Raw genomic sequence first — 25,284 nt, forward strand, 5'->3', positions numbered from 1 at the left:
AACGCAACACTCGATTACCAACCCAGGTAACTCGGTTTGTAAGACCCAGCGCCGCACATGCCCTTTAAAGTTTGAATCCTCACAGGCTTTCTGCGATTTAAACCCCACCCCCCACCCAAAGTTTCTAGTTTGCAAAAAGGAATTCTTTGAAGGTCCCCTCTTCTGGACGCCTCTCCTCACAGGGATTGGTGGCGAGGTGAAACAGGGACGGAGGATGGTTAATCCTTGAAACGAAATTTAAAAACCTATAAGCCAATCATCTTTTTTTCAAGGGAGAAAATAAGCCTTCAGCTAACTGCCACCCGGGGCAAGGGAGCGTCCGATATTCATTTGGAGAAAAAAAAATCACGAAGCCAGAGAGACATTTCCCTTCCCAACAAAAGTGGCCTCTAAACTCTCTTGCCAAGGACACCGGGAGGATAAAGAAAAGCAACGACGAGCTCGCACTTTCAGTCGGAGGCGAGTGTGTGCCGCGGGAAGAACGCGCAAAGGGTAACAAAACAGGGAAAAGGTGAACGGGAAGGAAGTGGGAAATCCGCGGAGGGAGTAGGGTGGGGGGCAGAACAGGGGAAGAAACCGAAGACACAGAGAAAGGAATGAGAGGGCGGGGAAGAGGGGAGCCCAGAGGCTCGGAGGAGGGAGGGTTCCCAGACGCTGCCCAAAAATCTCCGCAGCGAAGTAAAGTTAATACTTACTCAGTTTCGCAACCGCGCCGCCCCCGCAGGCCGCCCGGTGGGGCCAGCCGGGACGCTGGGGACGCGGCGGTGCCCGGAGCCCGGCGGCCGCCCAGCGCCGCGCAGCCCCGCGCGTCTCCGGGCCGCGTCTCCCGTCCCGGCGCTCCCCAGGCCGCGCGCCCCGCACAGGCGGGAGGCCCCGGCTCCTCGGCGCGCCCTCTCCGCGTACCTCCCCGGCCGGGATAGGTGAGTGTGGACGCCCCTGGTGGGGCCGCCGGGGTGCGCGAGCGCGCGGGCAGGGACACAGCCGACGGCAGGAGCCGCCCCAGTGCCGCCGCCGCCGCCGCAGACGGGCAGGAGAGCGAGACTCAGTGGGGCGCGGCGGGCTTGCGGGGCGCTGTGCGGAACGCCGGCCAAGCGCAGCGGCAGAGTTGGCGGCTGGCTCGCTCCCGCGGCCGGTGCCTCTGGGCTGGGGGCCGGGCCGGGCGGCCGAGCGGCTCCGCCCCTTCGCCGGGCAGTGGGCTGGGCGCGCGAGAGGAGCCGCGCGGGTGCGCCCCCCTCTGCCGGGTGCTCGGGTTACAGCCACCGAGCAGCGGCTCCCCCGCCCGCGCCTCGTCCGCGCTGCTGCGCCAGGAGAGACATTGTAACGGAACTGGGACGCCAGCGCTGCATTGTGGGAGTTATTAAAGCGGCGGAGAGCGCGGCGCGGCGGCTCGGCCCCAACACGCCCCGGCTCCTCTGTCTGGCACGCCCCCCACGGCCTCTCATCTGCGGCCCACCTCAGGACTGCCACGACCTGTGGGCCAGAAAGCCCGGTGGTCCCGAAATGGTGAGAAAACCAATGCCTCATTGACCCTCACTAGAGTAAAATCTTCCATATCCCGCGATGCGGCTTGTAAAACCCTGCTTTACGGTCACCCGGGAAAGGAGGAGTCCTTTTTCCATAGAAACAAGTTAAAAAAACAATAAAACAGAACAACAACAACAAAAACCTTTGCATTCCCCAAGGACTGGATTTTAATTGCTTTGCATCTGGAATGGCTGTGATTCAGCGTCCCCCTTGTCAGCAGCAGGCAATGAAAGAGGCAGGAGAGGAAAACACTGCGAATGAATCAGACGTGAGTAACAAAAAGTTTAGAAAGACCTGGATTCAGTTTCAGAAGAATGCTTCTTTTTTTCAATCTCTCATCCACCTTTAAAAATAGCAGATAGTTAAGGAAATAAATCAGTGTTTTTATCTGGAAATGTAGATATGCTGTTTGTACTGTTGCACTGTTATTTTTATGTCATGCAGTTACTGCAGCCACTGGACAAAATTCAGTCTTTGGTCCAGGCTTGTGCTCACACATACCCACACTCAGCCCAACTGCTAATTTGGAGAGAGCTGGGTTGAAGATAATGGAAGAGATGCAAGAAAACTTCTTAATTATAAATGCCCCCCGTTTAATTCTGTGGACACTCATTTTTATCATAAAAACAAGAATATTAAATTTGAAGCACAGCTATTACAGCTTACCTTACTCCAGGCTTGATTTGTTTTGTTTTGCGTTTTGGGTTTGTTTCTTCCTTTTCTTTTCTGACTTTCCACAGCTGATTAGTTCCTTTACCTCAGAGGTGAGCTGAGGAGAGATATGGTAAAACTCAACTTTGGCTAATCAACATTTGGCGATTTGGGAATTAGAGTGTTCTCTGTGATCCAATTGCAAAACCTAAGAGAATATTGTTTAAAGGCTAATCTCTAGGGTGTGGATCTTCCCTTAACTCTGCTAGACTCTTCTCAAAGGAGTTGTCTAGCCTTAATATTAGCATTTCCTAATCTCTCATTCCCTTGTCAACTTTTCACAATCTATCTTCACTCCCCTGAACAACATCAGTCACTGCCTAATTGCCAAATCTAATGGAAAAATTTAATCCTCCTCTTGAGCTCTTTGTGGCATTTGCCAATGTTGATCTCTCCTTACTCCTTAGAGTTTTCCTCTCTTTTCTGTGACAGTCTTTTCTCTTTTGTGAAAACGTTTAAACAGGGATGATAGCGGGAGTGTGGCTATGGTTAAACCAGATTCAGGAACTTACCAATTAGCAGAATTAGTTATCTAGTTACTGTAATTAACAGTTACCTAGTTACTGGTCACCTGAAGGGTCAGGACCTTAATTTTTTCACTCATCCGGGATGAACAAGTTGACTGAATCATGACAACCAACTCTCACATGACCAGCATTTAAATCAGGATTTAATTTACTATGATTGAATAACCATGTCTGCTATTTATGAGAACCCCTTCCCAGGATCCAGGTACCTGGTGAGGTATCCCCACTCCCAAACCTGAGTGTGCCTCATTGATGGCTGCCAAAGTCAGTGAATATACTACCCCATCCAGTGCTGGATAAACCCAGAAAGTTTTTTTTTCCATCTCAGTCACATTTGGTTAATGCATTCTTTGGAGTGTAGCACAATTTGTTTTAAGCTTTCTTAGCTATAATTACATCCCTGTTAAGCCCTCCTGAGATCACAGCAAATGTCCTTGACTGGATTTGTGAACAGGATTTACTTCTGGCTTCTAATTATATTCCCAGAAAATAATGTAGCTTCAGTTGGTGAGTATTTCTGCACTTCAAACCCTGTGACATAATTAGTTTTTATTTGTGAGAAAACAACTTAGGACGGATTCAAAGAGGAGAGAACCAGAGAGAGACTTATTGAAGAGCGGTAGGAATGAACAGGGGAGAACAGACCAGGAGATGTTTTAGAAAGAATGTATTGGTTTCCTATTGCTGCTGTAACAAATTACCAAAAATTTAGTGACTTTAATCAACACTAATTTATTTTCTTACAATTCTAGAGGCCAGAAGTCCTAAAATGAAGCCACTAGCAGGGCAGTGTACCTTCTAGAGCCTCTAGGGTAGAATCCGTTTCCTTGCTGTCTTAGTTTTCCAGGACTGCCATAATAAAATACAACAGATTGGTTGGCTTAAACAACAGAAATTTATTGGGTCATAGCTTGGAGGCTAGAAGTCAGAAATCAAGGTACCAGCAGGACCTGCCTTCTCTGAAGTCTGTAGCATTCTGGTAGTAGCTTACTGGCAATCAATCTGTGCCTCTGTCACATGACCGTCTGCTTTTTTCTGTCATCTGTGGCTTCTGAGCCATGTCCAAATTTCCTTTATTTATAAGGACTCTCGTCTTACAGGATTAAGGTTCACCCTGTTTCAGTTTGGTCTCATTTTATTAGGATCTTTGAAGATCCCATTTACAAGTGAGTTCACACCCACAGGACCAGGGCTTAAGACTTGAAGTCTTTATAGGGGACATGATTCAATCTATCAACTTGCCTTTTCTAGCTTTTAGAGGCCACCTGAACTCCTTGGTCCTTGGCCTCTTCCTCCATCAAGGCCAGCAGTATAACATCTTCAGATCTCTGTTGCTAAATCTGACCTCTGCTTCCATCATCACACCTCAGATTCTGACCATCTTGCATCCCTTTTGTGCACCCAGATAATCCAGAATAATCTCATCTCTAATCACATCTGTAAAATCCCTATTGCCATGTAAATTAACATATTCACAGGTTCTGGAGATTAGGACATGGACATCTTTGGGGGCCATTTTGCAGCCTACTACAAAATAGAACATCAGAACAAATGTGTTCAGTATGGAAGAAGGAGGAAGAGTCTAGACTGGTTTCTAAGTTTCTGCAGTTAGCTCGGGAAAGGGAAGAGGCTAGTGCTGTCATGTGAATAAGGCTTGACACCACAGGGAAAATGAGATTGCTTGCTCACAGTATACAAGTTGATGCTCAATCGTAAAATCCTAGGATGCACAGACCAGAGAGGTAGTTGGAACCTGGAAAAAGTGTCTTGAAAGACGGAAAAGGAAAGAATTCCAAGAATGGAACAATTGATGGCCTCATGGCTCAGGGAAAGAGCAAGGGACTTCTGAGGTGGACAGACTTGGGTCTTGCTTGACCTGCCTGAGCTTCTTAGGGTTATTACAGTGAATAAACAAGACAATGACTATATACATCAAGCTTCCAGTACAGAGTACGTGCTCAGGAAATAATGCTTATTGTTTTTATTGCAGAGAGGCCAAGTAAGATGTAGTTTGGTTTCATTGGAGAGGGAAAGAGACATACTCAGGATCACAGTTAGAGGGATACCCCTTTCTCTGTGATAAGCAAAGAGAAAGGAAACTGATGTATATACATTTCTAGCCATGTATGTTATGAACTGTTTGAGATGAATCTAGCTACTTGCAGGAGGAGATGACAAATATCCTCATTACTTGTCAAATCATCACTGAGATAACTGATTTGACCATAGACCATAAGGTTGTTTAGTCAGTGATTGTTATCTCAGCTAAACCTATATCTATCCAGTGACCCATGTAACTGTAACCCAAAATGTCAATACACTAAAAAAAAAAAAAAAAAAAACAAGAAAAAAGAAAAGAAAGAAAGAAAGACAAAAACAAACAAAACACTGCTTTATAACTATAGTTCCTAGGAATAAGTCCCTTTCTCTGGAAATCCCTGGCAACTTTTTTATGATGTCCAGTGGACAGTGGAGTCATATAACCAAGTCTGAGAAACGTCTGTCTACACTAGCATTTCACAAACTGGTCCATCAAGGAACACCATGCTGTAAGATGGGGTGCTGGGATCCATGCTCAGATAAGGTCCTTGGAAATCAGTTGCAGCCACAGTTTAGACTAGCCAAGAATCTTGTATCCAGAGAGTGATCACCCCTGGGTCAGAATTCATCAAGGGCAAAGTTCTGGGAAATGCCTTCATGAGGAAATATCTGGGGGCCAAAGAAACCAAAATTTTGACATGACAAACAGGTATAAGGTGCTGGCAAGAATAAATTATGGACTTCTTAGTATGGCTTGTAACAGTTTTTATTATCTAGCCTCTGATTACCTATTTCTCCTCCTCTCTCCCTACGTCTTCCCCCGATCTGTGTTTCATCTATAATAAACTACTTGCAACTCCCTGATCTCTCAAATGGTGATTCAGGACCCCTTCTCATTACACTTATCACATTGCCCTGAAATTGTTTATTTACTTGTGGATCCCTCACTATGCTCCCCCAGCCTCACTCCCATCCCTTTTTTAAAGCCAGAGACTATGTTGTAGTCATTGCTGTATCCCAGTGCCCAACGCAGGGCCTGGCTTAGACTGGGAGCAGTGAACATTAGTTGAAATGACAGTTAAATGAATGAATGAATAAATAGAAATATAAATGGAATAAACAAATGTCCCTCACTCTCACTTACTTGTTACATCCATCTTTGATCTTCTTCCTCACTTACAACAGCTGAGATTTCCATTATTCTTTCAAATAATAGCGTCATTTGAGTGGGTACTATGGCACTGTGGTAGGTTCTGGGATTACAGAAATGAATATGACATAATCTTAGCTTTTCAGGAGCTGACAGTCCAGATAAGGAAACATATGCTAGAAAAGAAATTGAGGCAGGTGATGCTACTTGCCTTTCCCATTCCCTTTGTCCCCCCCCTCCCCTTTTTAGTAACAGAAACCTGATTTTGTGCCTAGTGGAAGAATTTCATTTCACAGCCTTCCTTGCAGATAGGGGTGATTAAGTAAGGCCGGTAGTACGTGGATGGAATTTGGTGTGATGAACTTCCAGGAAAATTCCTTATTTGTGTGTGATGGTGGAGTGACAGGGCTGAGTCAAGCCCTCGTCTTGCCTGGAACATGGGTGTGATAGCTGAAGCTACTGCAGCAGTTTTGTGACATCAGGGCAGCCAGAAGTCATACACTCAGGAAGACAGAGCAGAAAAATGAAAGGAGCCATTATAAGAACCCTAACTGCCTACTTTTGAATTTCTTTTATGAGAGGAAAATAGCGGGTCTCTTACTGATAGCGAAACACAGTTGCCAAGTGATAAACAAAAAAAAATATGGTGACATAAGAGGTCTAATAAAAGAGGTAAATATAAAATTCTATGAGTGCATATTTAAGAAAAGGATGAGTTTTGACTGGGGAAAAGGGGGTTGAGGAATGCTTCATAGAAAAGGAGACATTTGGCCTGGGCTTTAAAGTTGAATAGCTGTTTGCTAGGCTGGAAAAGAGGAGCATTGCAGAGGAAAGAGTATAACACTGATATTTCACATCATTTTTTGCACATGGTAAAACTGGTGCATCTTGAAAGATAGATGTCAGACTTAAACTTGAAAACAAACACACATGCAAAAATCCACAGCTTTTTGATTAGACAAGGATGATGTGATAATAGACATAGGAAATCATGGAAACTAAGACCTTGAAGAAGTACTGACTAAGGGAACCATTATAATAATAATATTTACCCTCATAATTTTCTTCCTATTTTTGAGAAGAAAATATAATGATATATATTTCCCCTGTAAAATTCTATTCATTGTAATGTTTAATCACTTTTTAAATTTTTACAAATGGGGTCATTTAGAGTTCTTCAGCTTATCTCTCCATTTATTTCCGTGTTACTGATAAGATTGGAGGGAAAAGAAAATATCATTTCTCCTCTTCAGTATATGTGTCTGTTAAACTAGTAAATATGGTATTCTTTCTTACCTATTGCTAAATGAAAATCTTATACACATACTGAAACACTGCAGAGATGTGTGATTTGTTTAACCAGTGTAAAAAAAAAAAAGACTTTAAAAACAGCCAACAGTTCTCAGACCTATAAGAACTTTTAACTTGATGATAGTTTCTTCTTCTTAAGAAAAAATAAAATGTTTAATTCCAACTCAAAAGCAACCACTTGAAAGTCCCTCCAATAATCTGATGGGGGGGTGGTGATCAATAATATTTTGTTAAATTAAGTACAGTATGGAAAGAAAAGAAAACATGAACTATAAATGAGAACTACAAGAAGTTATGCTAAAAGAATACACTCAAATATATTCAGAAATAGGATTTAAATTAAGATGGGGTTCTTATTTAGGTGGAAGTTATTTGAGAGGATAATCCCATGAAAATTTAAAAGTCATAGTTATTTTATTGTAGGCTATAAGAATAGATTTAATCAGCTGAAGTTAATGTGGGGAGGGGTAGGCACTATAAAAGCTTATTCTCAGAAAAGTATATTGAAGGAAAACAGTGAATGAGGTGCCAGATGTTTTGCAAATACATGCTTTAAAATCTGATCTGGCATTCTTTCAACCTGAATGGCACTCACCAATCTCTCTACACTTTTGCAATACTATCATTGAGATTTGTAATGATGACACTGATGTGACTTCTGAATCATAGCAGAAAGATTAAATTATGTTTTGCTTTGCATTCATGTATTTAATTATATTTTTATTAAATGCACACTGGAAATCTGATCTGTTTTATAAGCCGCTAGATTAACCAGAGCCTCCTTATCAGGGACCCAACCATCTTCAGTAGCAGAGTTTACAGTCACAGAAAGAAGGCATTTAGAATTTCTAATAGAAATTCTAAGATATATACTATCTTAGCAAGAATAATTCTTACAAAATAACTAGTCATTTAACCACATTTTAAGAATTGGAACAAATGTGTTGGTTAATAATAAATGCTACATAGCTGATCATTTTAATAAGTCTAATAATTTTTCATATTCTGTAGTGAGAAAAAATTACCTTAGAATATGAATAAATCTTCATTTCTGATTTGATAGAAAGTGATTTGTTACTGTCAGCAAGAGAGCAGGTATTAGGAGTAGGCCCAGGCGCCTTATAAATAGCATTAGGTTGTGTAACCAAGTTTGGTTTGAGGGTCCTGTCGAGTTGCTTCTCATCTCAACCCTGGTCTCCCTGGAGGTGGATATGACTGCTCTGGTAACAATAAAAGACCAACAGATAGTATAAAGGGCCTCTTAATTGTTTATATTATTTATATATTATACAAAATAAACATGTGCCTTAGATCAGGTTACCTGCAAGTGGAGCCTGAAACAGGGATTCTTGTGCAAGTGACTTATGGAGGGAGTGTTCTCAGGAAAAGGGGAGTGAGGGAGGAAGCTTACAGTAGGAGGAATAAAGCTAGACAAGGATGTGGTCTCAGCTAGACACCAGTTCAACCAGATCCTGGATCCTGTAGGGAACTGTGGAGCAGCAATTGCATCATAGAGATGGTTCCCTTGAGGCAAAGAGGCAGGCTTTTTGTGGATTGGTGGTGACCCCTAGGCAAGGGAGCTTATGTTCCCCCAAGGATGAGGGCAGTTCTCCAGGAGGTTATCAGCTGCCTGGTTATCAGCTAATGCTCACAGCTCCTCGGGGTATGTGCACCAGCCCCAGAAGGGGATGTAGGCAGGGCACCGACAGCATCCCTACACAGGGAATCACTGTCATATATGGGTTAGAGCCCCATTCCAAACCTTAATTATTCCATAACAACTGAAGCATATTACTAAAAGTACTGAAAAGGCCAAACATAAATACCGTGGTTCCAAAGGAAACTATGTTCAAAGTATAATAAGGGATGCTACAAATAATCACCTCTTCTAGCAGTGGACTTGTGGACTCCCTCTTCCCTCATCTACCCTTTGTGCCAAGAAGTGGCAGCAGGTGGTGGCTTCTGACGCTAAGGCAAAGGCAGTTAGAAGGGAAGGAACTGAGGAGGTTAGGAAATTTTAGGGTAGATCTGGAGAGTCTTGGATGGGAAAAAGGGACCCTGGTGTTAAGTCTAAGGAGTCATAAAGGCTAGGACTTGTTATGTATGCCTGAGGACCATTGCCAATCTCCTCATTTCCTTTCTTCCACTGGGCCTAGAAATGCACTTGTCTGTTTATCTTTCCTCACTTTCATCAGCGAATACCCTTTGCTCCCATCAAGATTTCTATCTTCCTTGGCCTCCTTTGGAACTGTAGTTCTCTTTCTTCAAACAGCTTTTCTGCCACTTTTTATATTGCAAACATTCAACTTCAGCTTCTGTGATACTTTTTAATAGTGTGACAGTTAAATATGATGGCTTGGTGGTAGGGAAGTAGAGTAAAAATCCTTCCCATGTATTCCCTTTCCTTTTAAAAATTTCATCCCATAAGCTAAGTCCAGTATAGGAGCTTCTGGTAGGTCTTTGGAGGGGGAAAAAAAAAAAAAAGGCCTTGTTGTTGATTCATCTGCATTTCAGGGAAGCACCCAGAGGGAGTGAAGGAGGTGAACAGAGTGCACCAGAACTGGTACAGAAGTGGGACAAAGCTGTGGATGGTTTACCTCCAGCAACTTCAGGGATGTTCCTTCTCCCTGCCCTGGCTCTTCACCATTCCCAGACCTTCTGCTGCAAACACCATGTCAGACTGATGGAAAATTTGTTGGCAACTGAGAATGGGTAGGTCAGGGCAGGTGTGGCAAGATCCTGGCTACTGTAGTCCCTAATGGAAGGGAATAAAATCCTAATTTCTTTTACTCTAGGAAAAGAGAAGTTAATTGATACTGTATGCAAATAAGGAGGGTGGAGGAGTGGTTCTGGCAATGCAGCCCACATGGGCGCCATGTGGCACAGTGGGAAAAAGGTGAGCTGGTTAGAACGATGATGTTGACATTGTCCATTTCCTGCTGCCTTCAGGAAAGACCCTTCTCTTCCTACTACTGCCCTTCAACTCTTTGGAGGTCCCAACCTTCTGACTTGCATGGCCAGTGAGGCAACTCTTTATAACAGAACTCCAAGGCCCTTTTCTTGGAGATATTTGGAAGTTACCAAGACAGTTCCATGTTCAAGTCCTGGCTATGCTTCTTAGTACCTGGATGACCATGGGAAAGTGATTTAAGTTCTCTTGACTGAGTTTTCTTATCTGCAGGAAAAAAGGGGAAACTCGGCAAATAAATACATTAACACCCCTTCCACTCTCCTCCCCCCTCTCCACAAGAGACATGACTCCCAGGGGAATGAACCTCCCTGGTGACGTGGGACAAGACTCCCAGGAATGAGCCTGGCCCTGGCAGCAAGAGATTGAAAATGCCTACTGGACCAAAAGGGGGAAGAAAGAAAGGTAACAAGCTGATGTCAAAGTGTCCAAGAGATCCGAAATAGAGTCAAGCAGCTATCCTGGAGGTTTCTCTTAGCAAGCTCCAGCTAGACATCCCAATTGGCCACAGTATGCCATGCCCTTACCAAAAGTAGTCCCCAAATACCTAGGTCCCTACCTGGGATTCTATAAAAGATTCACTAAGTTTTTTTTTTTTTTTTTTCCAATACGGTTTTATTGAAATATATTCAGATACCCTACAATCATCCACGGTGTACAATCAGCTATTCGCAGTACCATAATATAGCTGTTCATTCATCACCAGAATCAACTTTTGAACATTTCTCTTACTCCAAAAAAATAAAAAATAAAAATAAAAGTAGAAAAGAACACCCAAAACATTCCATCCTCCCCATCCCCCCCTATTTTTCATTTAGTATTTGTCCCCATTTTTCTACTCAGCTGTCCATACACTGGACAAAGGGAGTGTTAGCCACGAGGTTTTCACAATCACACAGTCACATCATGTAAGCTACATAGTTATGCAATTGTCTTCAAGAATCAAGGCTACTGGGTTGCAGTTTAGCAGTTTCAAGTATTTCCTTCTAGCTATTACAATACACTAAAAACTGAAAAGGGATATCTATATAGCACATAAGAATGCTCTGCAGAGTGACCTCTCAACTCCATTTGAAATCTCTCAGCCACTGAAACTTTATTTTGTTTCATTTCACTTCCCCCTTTTGGTCAACAAAATTTTCTAAATCCCACGGTGTCATGTCCAGGCTTATCCCCCGGATTCATGTCTCAGGTTGCCAGGGAGATTTATACCTCTGGTTATCAATTCCCATATAGATGGGAGGGCAGTGAGTTCACCTGCCATGTGGGCTTAGAGAGAGTGATAGGCCATATCTGAGCAACAAAGAGGCTCTCTGGGGGAGACTTTTAGGCACAATTATAAGTAGGCTCAGCCTCTTCTTTGCAGCAACAAACTTCACAAGGGCATGCCCCAAGATCAAGGGCTCATCTACCAAACTGTCAGCCCTCAACATTTGCGAGAACACCAGTAACAACCCAGATAGGGAAGTCCAACATTTCCACATTCTTCCCCGGTTCCCCAGGATTCCCTGCAAATATATCCTCATTCTCTGCCCAAATTACTTCGGGATCTATCCAAATTTCATACTAACCTGTACAAACCTGCCAGATCTCACTTCCTCTTCAAAGTTCCATGTAATTATGGTGTTTGAATGAACTGACCATAAAAGTTAACTTATTTAGTGTGCTACAGAAAATACGGATCCTGCACCAAATAAACATCTCTTCCCTTGGTCTCACACAGAAATTGAAGTTTTAAAAAACAGTCAATATTGTCCTTTATCCTTTGGTCTGATTTCCCTTAGTCCTAACCAGATCTGCTTCATTCATAACTCTAATTAAGGTCTGAACTCTTTTTCAGCTTTTTTAACAGTTGCTGTGTGAGAAAATACTGACATTCATAGCTGCCAAGCTCTAGCTCTGAGCCTCACGTGTCACACAGATACCTGAAGTATATACACAAAGGTTATACACAAAGAGCTCAGCATTTCAGAATTTAGAGATAACCATTACAACTCAGGAATAGATATGACTGCTGGAAGAGCTTGCAGTCTAGGGACCATTACAATAACCATTCCCTTGATAAGCTGAGCTCTAAGATTCAATTCTCAGAGTAGACATATTATAGTTAGTCCATATTAGTGAGGCTTTATAATGTTTGTCTTTTTGTTTCTGGTGTACTTCACTCAAAATGCTGCCTTCAAGATCCATTCACCTAGTTGTGTGCCTCACAGCTTCATTTCTTCTTGCAGCTGCTCAATGTCCTATTTTATGCATATACCACAGTTCACCTTTCTGTTCATCAGTCGGTGTACTGTTAGGCCACCCCCATCTGTTGCAAATTGTGAATATTGCTGCCATAAACACAAAAGTGCAAATGTTCATTCATGTCCCTGCTCTCAGATCTTCCAAATATATACCCTGAAATGAGGTTGCAGGACCTTGTGGCTCCCACATACTTAGCTTCTTGTGGAACCAGCTGTCCTCTTGATAGGCTAATTCCTAACCAAAAGTAAATAGGTACATCCCTTTCTCCATGTTTTCTCCAGCACTTGAATCCCTCTGTTTATATTTTTCCCTGCAATTTTATAAAGATACATTCCCATACCATACAAACATCCAAAGTATACAATCGTTCACGTTATCATCATTTACTTATGCATTCATCACCACAGTCAGCACTTGAACATATTCATTACTTCAAAAAAAATTTTTTAGGTAATAAAAACAATAAAAAAAATTAAAATACCATACAATACAATAATGAGATCAGACAACAAAGACCACTACCAAGAATCCCATACCCCTCCCTTATATTCCCCTCTCATAGACATTCAGCTTTGGTATATTGCCTTTGCCACATTTAATGGAAGCATGTTACAATGTTACTGTTAACCATATACTCCAGTTTGCTTTGATTATATTTTTCCCCAATACCATCCCTTTTTCAACACCTTTCAAGGTTGACATTCATTTGTTCTCCCACATGTAACAGCATTTTAATATTTGTACATTTAGTCACCATCATTGACCACTCGAGGTTTTACTAAGTTATTTTTTGAATAAAGATGGTCCCCGTCTTTATCATCTGTCTTTCCTTCTGGTGTCATACTTGCCCCTAGCCCTCCTCTTTCAGCTTTACTTACAGACATCTTTGTTCAGTGTACTTACAATATTGTGCTACCATCACACAGTATTATGCTATTCATTTCTGGATCTATACAATCAATCCTGTTGAACATTCTATGCTCTTTCAGTATCAAGTGCCCGATCTCCACCTTCTTTCTATCTGCTGACAACCTGTGTTCTCAGCTTTTGACTCTCAAAATTTGCTCATTAATGTTGGTTCATATTAGTGAGACCATACAGTATTTGTCCTTTTTTTTCTGGCTAACTTCACTCAACATAACATCCTCAAGTTTCATCCATTTTATTATATGCTCTGTGACTTTGTTCTGTCTTACAGCTCTGTAATATTCCATCGTGTATATATACCATAGTTTGTTTATCTACTATTCCATTGATGGACATTTGGGCTGTTTCCATCTCTTTGCAATTGAGAATAATGCTGCTATAAACATCAGTTTACAGATGTCTATTTGCTGGATCATATGGCAACTCTATCCTTAGTTTCCTGAGGAACTATCACACTGCTTTCCAGAGTGGCTGCACCATTCTACATTCCCACCAACAGTGAATAAGTATGCCTCTTTCTCCACATCCTCTCCAGTACTTCTATTTTCTGTTTTATTGATAATGGCCATTCTAGTAGGTGTGAGATGATATCTCATTATGGTTTTGATTTGCATTTCCCTAATAGCCAGTGAAGTTGAGCATCTTTTCATATGTTTTTGAGCCATTTGTATTTCCTCTTCTGAAAAGTGTCTATCCATGTCTTTTGCCCATTTGTTAAATTGGGTTGTTTGTCTTTCCATTGTTGAGTTGTAGGATTTTTTAATATATTCTAGATATTAAACCCTTATCTGATATGCGATTTCCAAATATTGTCTCCCATTGCATAGGCTGCCTTTTTACTTTTCTGACAAAGTCCTTTGATGTACAAAAGTGTTTAATTTTGAGGAAATCCCATTTATCTATTTTTTCTTTCATTGCTTGCACTTTGGGTGTAAGGTCTAGGAAACCACTTCCTATCACAAGATCTTTAAGATATTTTCCTACATTTTCTTCTAAAAGCCTTATGGTCTTAGTGCTAATGTTTAGGTCTTTTATCCATTTCAAGTTAATTTTTGTATAAGGTGTGAGAGAGGAGTCCTCTTTCATTGTTTTGTATATGTACATCCAGTCCTCCAAACACCATTTATTGAAGAGGCTGCTCTGTCCCAGTTGCTTTGACTTGACTAATTAGTTTTCCGTAGATGAGAGGGTCTATTTCTGAACACTCAATTCAATTCCATTGGTTGGTATATTTATCTTTATGCCAGCCCCATACTGTTTTAACCAGTGTAGCTTTGAAGTATGCTTCAAAGTCAGGTAGTGTGAGACCTCCCAGTTCATTCCTCTTTCTCAAGATATTTTTGGGTATTCGGGACACCTTGCCCTTCCAAATAAATTTGGTTATTGGTTTTTCTATTTCTGCAAAGTAAGTTGTTGGGATTTTAATTGGTATTGCATTGAATCTATAAATCTGTTTAGGTAGAGTTGACATCTTAATTATATTTATTCTTCCAATCCATGAATACGGTATGTTCTTCCATTTTTTTAGGTCCTGTTCAATTTCTTTTAGCAGTTTGTTGTAGTTTTCTTTGTATAGGTCTTTTGTGGCATTCGTTAAGTTTATTCCTAAATATTTGATTCTTTTGGTTGCTATTGTAAATAGAATTTTTTTCTTGATTTCTTCCTCTTGTTGCACATTACTTGTGTATAAGAACAGTACAGATTTTTGTATGTTTATCTTATAGCCTGCCACTTTGCTGTATTCATTGATTAGCTCTGACAGCTTTGCTGTAGATTTTTCTGGATTTTCTACATATAGAATCATGTCATCTGCAAACAGTGAAAGTTTTACTTCTTCCTCTCCAATTTGGATGCCTTTTATTTCTTTTTCTTGCCTAATTGCTCTAGCTAGACCTCCCAGCACAATATTGAATAACAATGGTGACATTGGGCATCCGTGTCTTATTCCTGATCTTAGAGGGAAAGCTTTCAGTTTTCCCCATTGAGTATGATGTTAGCTGTGGGTTTTTCATATATTACCGTTATCAAATTGAGAAAGTTCCCTTCTATTCCTATTTTTTGAAGGGTTTTCTTCAAGAAAGGATGTTGAATTTTGTCAAATGCCTTTTCTGCATTGATCAAGATGATCATGTGGTTATTCTGCTTTGATTTATTGATGTGGTGTATTACATTAATTGATTTTCTTATGTTGAACCAAACTTTCTTACCTGGAATAAATCCCACTTGGTCATGGTGTGTAATTCTTTTAATATGCTGCTGGATTCTATTTGCAAGTATTTTATTGAGGATTTTTGCATCTATATTCATTAAAGAGATTGATCTATAATTTTCTTTTTTTGTAGTGTCTTTGTCTGACTTTGGTATTAGTCTGATGTTGACTTCATAGAATGAGTTAGGTAGCTTTCCCTCCTCTTCAGTTTTTTTTTTTGAAGAGTTTGCAGGATTGGTATTAATTCTTTCTTGAATGCTTGGTAGAATTCATATGTGAAGCCATCTTGTCCTGGGCTTTTCTTTTTGGGGAGCTTTTTGATGACTGACTCAGTCTCTTTACTTGTGATTGGTTTGTTGAAATCATCTGTTTCTTCTCGAGTCAATGGAAGTTGTCCATTTTGTCTGAGTTGTCTAGTTTATTAGCATATACTTGTTTGTAGTATCCTCTTATTATCTCCTTTATTTTTGCAGGATTGGTAGTTATGTCCATGTTCCCATTTCTGATTGTGTTTATTTGCATCCGCTCTTTTTTTTTTGGTTGGCCTAGCTTAGGGTCCATCAGTTTTATTGATTTTCTCAAAGAACCAATTTCTGGTTTTGTTGATTCTCTTTATTATTTTCCTGTTCTCGACTTCATTCATTTCTGTTCTAATCTTGGTTATTTGTTTCCTTCTATTTGCTTTGGGGTTAGTTTGCTGTCCTTTCTCTAGTTCCTCAGCATTGTTTAGTGGATCTGGCTGGCTAATGTGGTCCTCTTTCCTCTATTACTGTTCCCTGTATATGCCCCACAAGACTGTGTTTATTCCAGGAGGGCAGCATTTCCAGGTGGGGATGCATTGTTCCTGTAGCAATAGCCTACGAAATTTCCTCAAATGTTTCTTCCAGCTCTACCTTTCTGAATATGAATCATAAATTAGAATAATTAGCAGTACTGAAAGAGAAGAGGCTTATCAGAATAGGCTTGCTCTAGTTTCTAATAATGACTGAACAGCAGATCAGAATTCAACCAAAAATAAATAAATAAAAACTTTTAGATAAGGCTTAAGATAGATTTGCAATAGGAACATAATCTTCAGTGAATAGAATTCTTTTATATTTTATACTTTATTCTGTGATTCAGTTTATGTATCAACTTCTGAGCAATTAGTTTCCAAAAAGTCTTTATCCTGTGAGGTCTATTAGTCATTAGAGCTCTATATCAAACAAATGAACAAAGTTGATACCATAGGAAAAAATAGCCTCATGCTACTTTTTTGCCCCTTGACACTCAGAACTGAGAAGGCCACAAACTAATAGGGGTCATGACAGTATGTCAAAGTGAAGAAAAAACTGCACAATACTCCAGTGATTCTAGACGGAAGTCAATAATCACTTCATTTCAGGGTAGTTTCACAGAGTGAACCATGAAAAGGAAATCTTTTTCTTCTCCTCAGGGCAGAGATTTTTTTGTCTTCATGTTTTAATTTTAGCATCTGATATTCTCTCAGGAAGTGATGGTTGAAACAGAAACACTGTTTATTGGAATCCAAGTTTCAGAAATTAAATCGAAGATGGAGAAGCGGGTCAGTCTCCCTTCTTTTTTTTTGGTAATAAAAAAGCAATCATTTTCATATTGAGGAGGTCTTACTAGGTAAGAGGTCTAGTCTTGTCTGGCCATTTTATGTAGGCACAAATAAAGGAATGAAAAGGAGTTATTAGAAAAAAGAATTTTAACCAAAAAATAAGCAAGACAAAACAAAATACGGGAGCTAAAATTCCAGACCTTGAGGATGAATACTCAAGCCTGAATGCTGTATAGATAAAGGAAATCAGTGGAGGCTAAAGGCAGTATCAGTCAAAAGTAGGCAATGTTAATGATTATATTTCTAGTAGATTGGAGTTGGAAAGAAGTGGTGATTTGGAGGAGAAACTACTTTGCACATAAATATTTTATTGTGAAAGCTCAAGGATGTATTTTAGAAATAGTGCAGAACTAACATGAATACTTAAAATTCAAAGTTCTAAAAAAGTAAGAAAATAGGCTACAGATGATCCTCAAATTTTGTAGTATACGTGGAAATAATACAGGCAGAAGAGTAGGTGCAGTGAGAGGTATGATGGGCTTAGAAGAGATTTGTAAGTACTGGATTATACTCCTTCTAGACCATGGACAATATCATGGAGTTCTTTTCTGTTTCATACCTACTTTCCAGTACTAATTCAGTACTTACTATGCCCCTAAGAGGTGCTTGAGTGAGTCTTGTTACACCAATGAAAAGCAAATTAATATGTTTTTCAGCATCCTGAGCCTGAGCAAGGACAGTTATTAAAAGGATGGAATATTTGAGAATGAAAAATAATTGAAGTCTTCTACTACTGTTTGTCACTTTTTATCCCTTCTTCCTCCTGGCTACCCGAACCTCACCCCTTCGTACAAGAGAACAGACCACGATAGAAAACCCCAAGCAACCTGTGAAGTATGCAGCATCAACTTCTATAGTGGTAGTGGTGATGATGCTGACTTTGGGCACGTTTAATCTGTTTGGGCCTCAGTTTCTGAATTTGTAAACAGAGGATGTTAATGAGTATTTACCAAATAGGGTAAATGGAAAGATTAACTGCACCCCAGTTTGTATTTGCTATTTTCCATAGTCTTGCTCCTGAAACCTGAAGTTTCAGGTTAGATGCTTTTCCTTATCCAGTATCTTGTGGTAGGAGAAATTGTAGAATGTGAGACCAGAAATCCAGCCTCTCAGCAGAAGTGGGAAAAGAGGTGACTTGATGCCCTAATGATGATTCAGAGATGGGCACCAGCACCAGAGGTGGTTGTTAGCCCCCCGGTAGGCGAATATTAGACAGAAATGTTTCCTTCATATACTTGTTTGTTTTTGTTTTTATTTTTGTTTTTGTTTTTGGTCCATTCTGCCAATAAACAGCCTGACTCAGAGATTATTACTGCAAAATACTGGTAAACCAGTCCTCTTTAATGTCATTTAAAAATAAATCAGTGTTTTATTTGAAATGTGAGCCCAGACTTGGCATTATTGCTGTGAATGAGAGTTCTGTGTGGCAGGGCAGGGGCTGAGCAAGGGGGTAGCATTTGAAGGGTTTCTTGGAGTTGACTGTGAATGCCTGTTTGTCACTTTGTAAAGTCGGCTGAGGGTGGCCAGATTGTATATGAAAACGTTCTTACGAGTCACATGGCAGCCTTTCAGAAACTCTTTAGAGCTGGGTACAGAGTCTCACTGGACTTGCCCTCGCCCCAAGCAGCCTTGAACAGGGGGAACCAGAACAGCTGTGAGATAGCTGTTCAGGGCAGTTTTGCATAGGCATGAAGCAGTATGCTCCATCCCCCAGTATTCACAGACTGCCAATGAAGTTCTCTGTCTTGGCACAATTTAAGCTTAAAAAAAATTAGAATCAGAGCTTGTTGAGCTGGAAGGAATCTTAGAGCTCATCTCATCCAGTCCCTTCATTTTCTAGTTGAGGAATCAAATCCAAAGATATCTAGTGACTTGCTTAAGATAATGCAGCTAATTAGGGTCAGCATTAAGAGTTGAGATGGAATACAAGCAAACAACAATTAAAAAAAAATTCTCTAATGGTATTTTCATTAAACATCATACAATTTCCCTCTCTTGTGTTATCGACTTTTATCTCTCTGCAAAATAATTAATGATGCAATAAGCTGGAATAAGAAAAATTTGTGAGAGAAATTATGCTGACATGTTTTGGGATTGTATTAGTATTATCTGAAATGACAAATTGCATTTCATGAAATAGTCTATAGCCAATCTGAAAATTTATTTTATTTTCAAAGGGTGCTTTCATTTTCAGAAGTTAAAGAAACCTTTGTTCCACGTTTGGGCCTTAGGAGCTGGGCTCCCAATACCCATGGTGATGGTTTATTGTTGGTGTTGCCATCATTAGACCAAGTACTGCTTTGAAAGCAATTCGAGGCAATTTCAGAGAAGCACAAATGTCATGTTTCTATTATTATAGTATGTGCCGTTGTCAAGCAAGGGCAATCAGTATCCTTTGGTGAGTTCAGCAATCAGTAGGTTGTGAGCAGTCAATTCAGGCTCACAGAAGACAGTTCTCCACTGTATTTAAGATAGAGGAATTATCCCCAGATCAAGCTGCTCAAAATTGCCTTTTTACTCAAAATCAAGCATCTTCAGAAGTCATGTTGTAAACAGTAGGGAAACTATTAAGTTGAACTGAAATAGACCAGCTAGAAAGAAAAAAACAAAACAAAACCCAGAAATGTGTACTGGAAAGATGCGGAGAGGCTAAGACTGGATATATTCATTGGGGCCTTGTTCAGATTTTTCATTTTTGTTTCCTCCAGACTAGTTTAAGAATCTTCTGACGTGAAGATGCTTCTAGTTGACAATTTGATAAGTATTTCTTTTCTTAATTGGCCTTGTGCCAATTAAAGAAAGATGAAAATAGAGGCCACTGGCTCCCTGAGTTCCCCTCAGCCAGTGAGAATTCTCTCTGCACGTGGTCACCAGCATGCTGCCTCTCCCAATCTGAGGCCCTCGCTGCAGGCAGTAATCAAATTCCTGGTGGTTAGACCTGGGAAAATGCAAGCCCAAGTTGTTCTTATCCATTTCCCTAAGAGAAGATGCATATGTCAGACTTTGTCCCTTTCTCCCACTTTTAATTTTGTCTTTCCCTCTGCTTCCCTCTCTCTTTATACATGTATGTAGCCATAGAGACTTGTAGACATGAAACTTTTTCTGTCTCTCTTTCTGCCTTCCAGTACTTTCCTGGTTACTATATAAAACATATTTTGCTTCATTATTTTATTTTCTCCCTCCTACTTTTTATTCCAAAAATCTACCTCTACTTCATAGCTGGTAAACATAAGCACACTCCTGGTGATAACCCTTGAAGAGGAAAAAGCAAAGTCACACACTTTGGTGTGTGTTCGAACTAAAGAACCACTGCCAAGATACTTTTGAAAGTTTCACTTTCCATTAAAGCCTTCATTTCCCACTTTCCCCCACCACCATATCCTTCTCTAATTAAACTTAATTTTTAAATTAAATATATATTTTAAAAATTATTTCTAATCTAATGTTTTTCTGTTGTGGATGCTTGCACACTATTGTCTTCCACTACTTTTCATTGCAGATGTACTACATGAGGTAAATTCACCCGTTTGAAATTTTGAAACCTGGCCATTTTTAGAATATATTTCTGTGAGAAAATGAATTCTCAGCTTTTAACATTATTTATTTTAAGTTGGCTCTTTCCTGTGTGTTGGATAACCAAAATCTCTTTGATGTGATGACATGAAATCAGAGGCCTGTCTTGGTTTTGACCTTGTTGAATATTTTCATAATAGAAAAAAATAACTTATTTCTTATATTTTATTGTGTTCATCTAATATTCTAGAGACATTATGATGCTTAGTAGTAATCATATAATTACAGTCTGAGTGATTGGTGGAGACTGCAGCAACCACTATATATATTCTCCTCCAGCTTCTGGGCACATGGAGAGACTATGTTTTCTAGTCTCTCTTATAGCTAGGTGTGGCCACGTGACTGGATAGTGGCCAATGGAATATGAGTATAGGTGATTAGTGAAGCTTCTGCCTCACTTGTTTAAGAGGAAATCCCTGGCCCAGGACTTCCTCCTTTTTCCCAGTCAGCTGCTGAAATAGGAACCACCAGAGCAACTGTAGATGCCACTGGTGATGGGAGAGCCTGTGCCAGCTGGGTCTCCAAATGACTGAGTGGAGTCAAGTGCCCACCGAGCTGGAGCACTTATCTCAGACTTTTACCTGGGAAGCAAATAAACTTCATTGTTCTTTGAGCCACTGAATTTGGGGGCTTTCTTTCTTATAGCAGCTTAGACTACTTTGCAATATCACTACTACAAACATTTTACAAGGTGTCCTGTTGTAGAGTATTTTTCCCTTGATATACTGAATAATTAAACTATAAAAACAAAAAGTAATTTTCTTCAGAAACAAAACTCTAGACATTTTCAACTGTTTTCCTTTGGTTCTGCCAGTTTTTCTATTAAGAGAAATTTACAAGGCTAATTTAATCTTCCATTCAAACAAAAATCTGTTTACCAAAGCCAGGCATATTTTTCAGAGTTGTTTTTTGAAAAGGGTAATATGTTCTGGCCTTGTTGATGTCTATTAAAGGAAAATAATAGAACACCTACCTTAGAAGGACATTTCTTGAATATATTATCCTGTGATATTCCCATTTTAATTAGTTTCAAATTTTGCTTTTGGTCAAATGAACCCTGAAGAAACAAGACTTTATTCTGCTACTCTTTGAGGGTCCCTCCATAACGCAAAAAAGAAGCATAAGGCAAGGTTAACATCATTGATTTTTTAAAAAATATATAAATCGGAATGAGAGTAGAGTCACATCCACCTGTTCATGGTTTTTTTTTTATACCCTCAATTGATGTCACACCTGACAGTGTTTCTTATAAATGGCTAAATATTTTTGTTAGTATTTTGGTTTGTTTTATCTTTTTCCCAAGGTGAAATAACATTTATAATTTAGTTTTTTTTTTTTTTCAGTTCTTTCATCAGAATAGATATTAACAAAGCAATATAAAATACAAAAGTTAAAATACATGGTGCCAAATGGACCCATGACTAAAAGACAAATGTAGACTTTGAACAAAGGATGAATTCATTTCTCAAAGTTCTAAAATTGTAGAGCTAGGAAAAGGGGTTACAAGATGATCTGTGATCTTAATGCCCTCTTAAAGACTTAAGTGGATATTACAGTATTCTTAGTAGGACTCTGAATTCCAAGCAAATACATCTATGATGATAAAATGGGCCTTAGCTATGGGAAAATAAGGCATTCTCTCTTGACACATCTGGCACTAATAGTAAATGCATCTCACGTTTTGAAAATTCAATAACAATGTAGGCTTTAACTCTCTTTGCACCTGACAAAATTACTATGGTAGTTGTTACCTAGATCTTTACACATATGAACATTTCTACTCCAACTTCAAAGTTGTATCTGTGGAACTTGTCTTTGTGCCCCAGTAAAACATTGTTTCCCTCCTTCCACTGGTTCCTGGTTGCTCAGCTAAGCTAAGCAGTAGCATCATAACCAGGTATCGAACTAATCAGAGAACATGCTTATGACGGCATGGGGTGGGGGGATAATATAATATGGATCACAGATCTGAAAAGCACCTTGATAGGTTTCCTAACTATTTCTCTTTGTGTTGAAAGATATAAAGCATACACTGTAGGCAACCGACTGCTGCATGGTATACCATCTAGAGTCCTGGTCCAAGAAATTTGGAGAACTGAGTTCTAATTTTGGCTTTAGCTGTACTTAACTCTGCATCTTAGACAAATCCCAAGCCAGGCCTCAGTTTCCTTATCTGGAAATCACAATACTGTATTAATATTTGTTTTCCCCAACCCCACTCTAGAGAAAATCTGTACATGAAGGAAATTACACAGCACAATGACACCCCTAAATGATAATCTAGTTAAAAAAAAAATGTCTTAGTAAACAGAATCACTAGGGGGAAGGGAGAGTAGAAAGCTGAGGAGCATGTGACTGTGGGAATGCCTCTAAAACAGGGGTCAGCAATCCACAGCCTGATGGCCAAATCAACCCTGCCACCTGTTTTTGTACAGCCATGAGCTAAGAATAATTTTTACATTTAAATATTTTGTTTTTATTTTTTTTTCTGTTGTTGGAGAAGTTATGAGTTTACAGAACAATCATGAATAAAATACAAGATTCCCATACACCACTCCACAAGCAATACCTTGCATTGGTGTGGAACATTTGTTACAATTTGTGAAAACACATATTAATAATTATACTATTAATTAAAGTCCGTGGTTTAAATTAGGGTTCACTGTGTAGTGTAGTTCCATGGATTTTAAAAAAAAATTATTCTTTTTACCATATATATAATCTAATATTTCCCCTTTTAATCATATTCAGAAGGATTTTTAAAACATGTTTATTCTGTTACCATATATTCAATCTGATATTTCCTCTTTTAATCATAGTCAGATATTTGTATTTCATTGCTGTTAATTGTATTCACAAGGTGCTACCATCATCACCTATTACTGAATAATTTCCATCATTCCAAATAGGAAACCTGTACATTTTAAGCCTTAACTTCCCATTCCCTCTCCCCTTCTCCCCCACCCCAGCCCTGGTAACCTATATTCTAGATTCTGACTCTATGAGTTTGCTTATTCTAATTGTTTCCAATCAGTGAGATCATACAATATTTGTCCTTTTGCATCTAGCTTATTTCACTCAACACAATGTCTTCAAGATTCATCCATGTTGTTGCATGAATCAGGACTTCATTCCTTTTTAATGCTGAATAATATTCCATTGTGTGTATATATCACATACTATTTATCCATTCACCGGTTCATGGAGACTTTGGGTTGCTTCCATCTTTTGGCAATTGTGAATAAGGCCACTGTGAACATCGGTGTGCAAATATCTGTTCAAGTCCCTACTTTCATTTCTTTTGGGTATATACCTAGTAGTGGGATTGCTAGGTCATATGGTAGTTCTATACATAGCATTCTGAGGAACCACCAAACTGTTTTCCACAGCAGCTGCACCATTTTACATCACCACTAGCAAAGAATAAGTTTCTGTTTCTCCACATCCTCTCCAACACTTGTTATTTTCTGTTTTTTTTTTTTTTTTTTTTTTTTTTTTATTGCAGCCATTTTAATACATGTGAAATAGTATGTCTTGGTTCTGATTTGCATTTCCCTGATGGCTAATGATACTGAGCATCTTTTTTATGTGCTTTCTGGCCATTTGTATATCTACTTTGGAGAGATGTATATTCAAGTCTTTTGCCCATTTTAAAATTGAGTTGTCTTTTTGTTATTAAGACAAAGGATTTCTTTATATATACTGGATAGTAATCCTTTATTGGATATGTGATTTCCAAATATTTTCTCCCATTAAGTAGATTGTCTTTTTACTTGCATGATAAACTCCTTTGAAGAACAAAAAATTTTTATTTTGTTGAAGTCCCTTTTACCTATTTTTTTCTTTTGTTGCTTGTGCTTTGGGTGTAAAGTCTAATGCCTGCCACAAGGTCCTGAAGATGCTTCCCTACATTTTCTTCTATAAGTTGGAGAGTTTTAGCTCTTATATTTAGGTATTTGATCCATTTTGAGTTGATGTTTGTACATGGTGTGAGGTAGGAGTCTTCCTTATTTGTTTTGCAAATGTTGATTCAGTTTTCCTAGCACTGTTTGTTGAAGAGACTATTCTTTCCCAATTGAGTAGTCTTCACTACCTTGTCAAAAATCAGTTGGTCATAAATGACAGTGTTGATTTCTGAACTCTCAATTCACTTCCATGTCTATATGTCTGTCCTTGTGTCAATGTCATGCTATTTTGATTACTGTGGTTTTGTAATATGTTTTAAGATCTGGAAGTGTGAGTCCTCCAACTTCATTCTTCTTTTTCAAGATGGCTTTAGTTTTTCATGCCTCCTTACCCTCCCATATAGATTTGATGATTGTCTTCCATTTCTGCAAAGAAGGTTGTTAGAATTTTTTGTTGGGATTGTGATTAATCTATAAATTGCTTTGGGTAGTATTGACAACTTAAAGATATTTAGTCTTCCAATCCATGAACACAGAATATCCTTCCATTTATTTATGTCTTCTTTAA

The 25,284-nt window shown here is 39.4% G+C and overlaps 2 protein-coding genes across 8 annotated transcripts in view; one reads left to right on the forward strand and one right to left on the reverse strand.

Moving 5' to 3' along the window:
- The window catches only part of RASSF8 (Ras association domain family member 8), a 188,419-nt gene extending 187,246 nt beyond the window's left edge, over window positions 1–1,173 (reverse strand). The window contains exon 1 of the mRNA XM_037845315.1: window positions 696–1,173. The gene's annotated coding sequence lies outside the window, so the exon portion shown is untranslated. The remainder of the gene's footprint in view (window positions 1–695) is intronic.
- The window catches only part of LMNTD1 (lamin tail domain containing 1), a 445,763-nt gene continuing 420,643 nt past the window's right edge, over window positions 165–25,284 (forward strand). The window contains exons 1-2 of one of the 7 annotated variants that reach the window (XM_037845307.1): window positions 689–1,792; window positions 9,778–9,975. The gene's annotated coding sequence lies outside the window, so the exon portion shown is untranslated. Of the gene's footprint in view, window positions 493–688; window positions 1,793–9,777; window positions 9,976–25,284 lie in introns of those variants that run through there. The other 6 variants (XM_037845302.1, XM_037845303.1, XM_037845304.1 and 3 more) reach the window with 6 other exon arrangements.

Source organism: Choloepus didactylus, chromosome 8, assembly GCF_015220235.1.
Source record: "Choloepus didactylus isolate mChoDid1 chromosome 8, mChoDid1.pri, whole genome shotgun sequence".
NCBI lineage: Eukaryota > Metazoa > Chordata > Mammalia > Pilosa > Megalonychidae > Choloepus > Choloepus didactylus.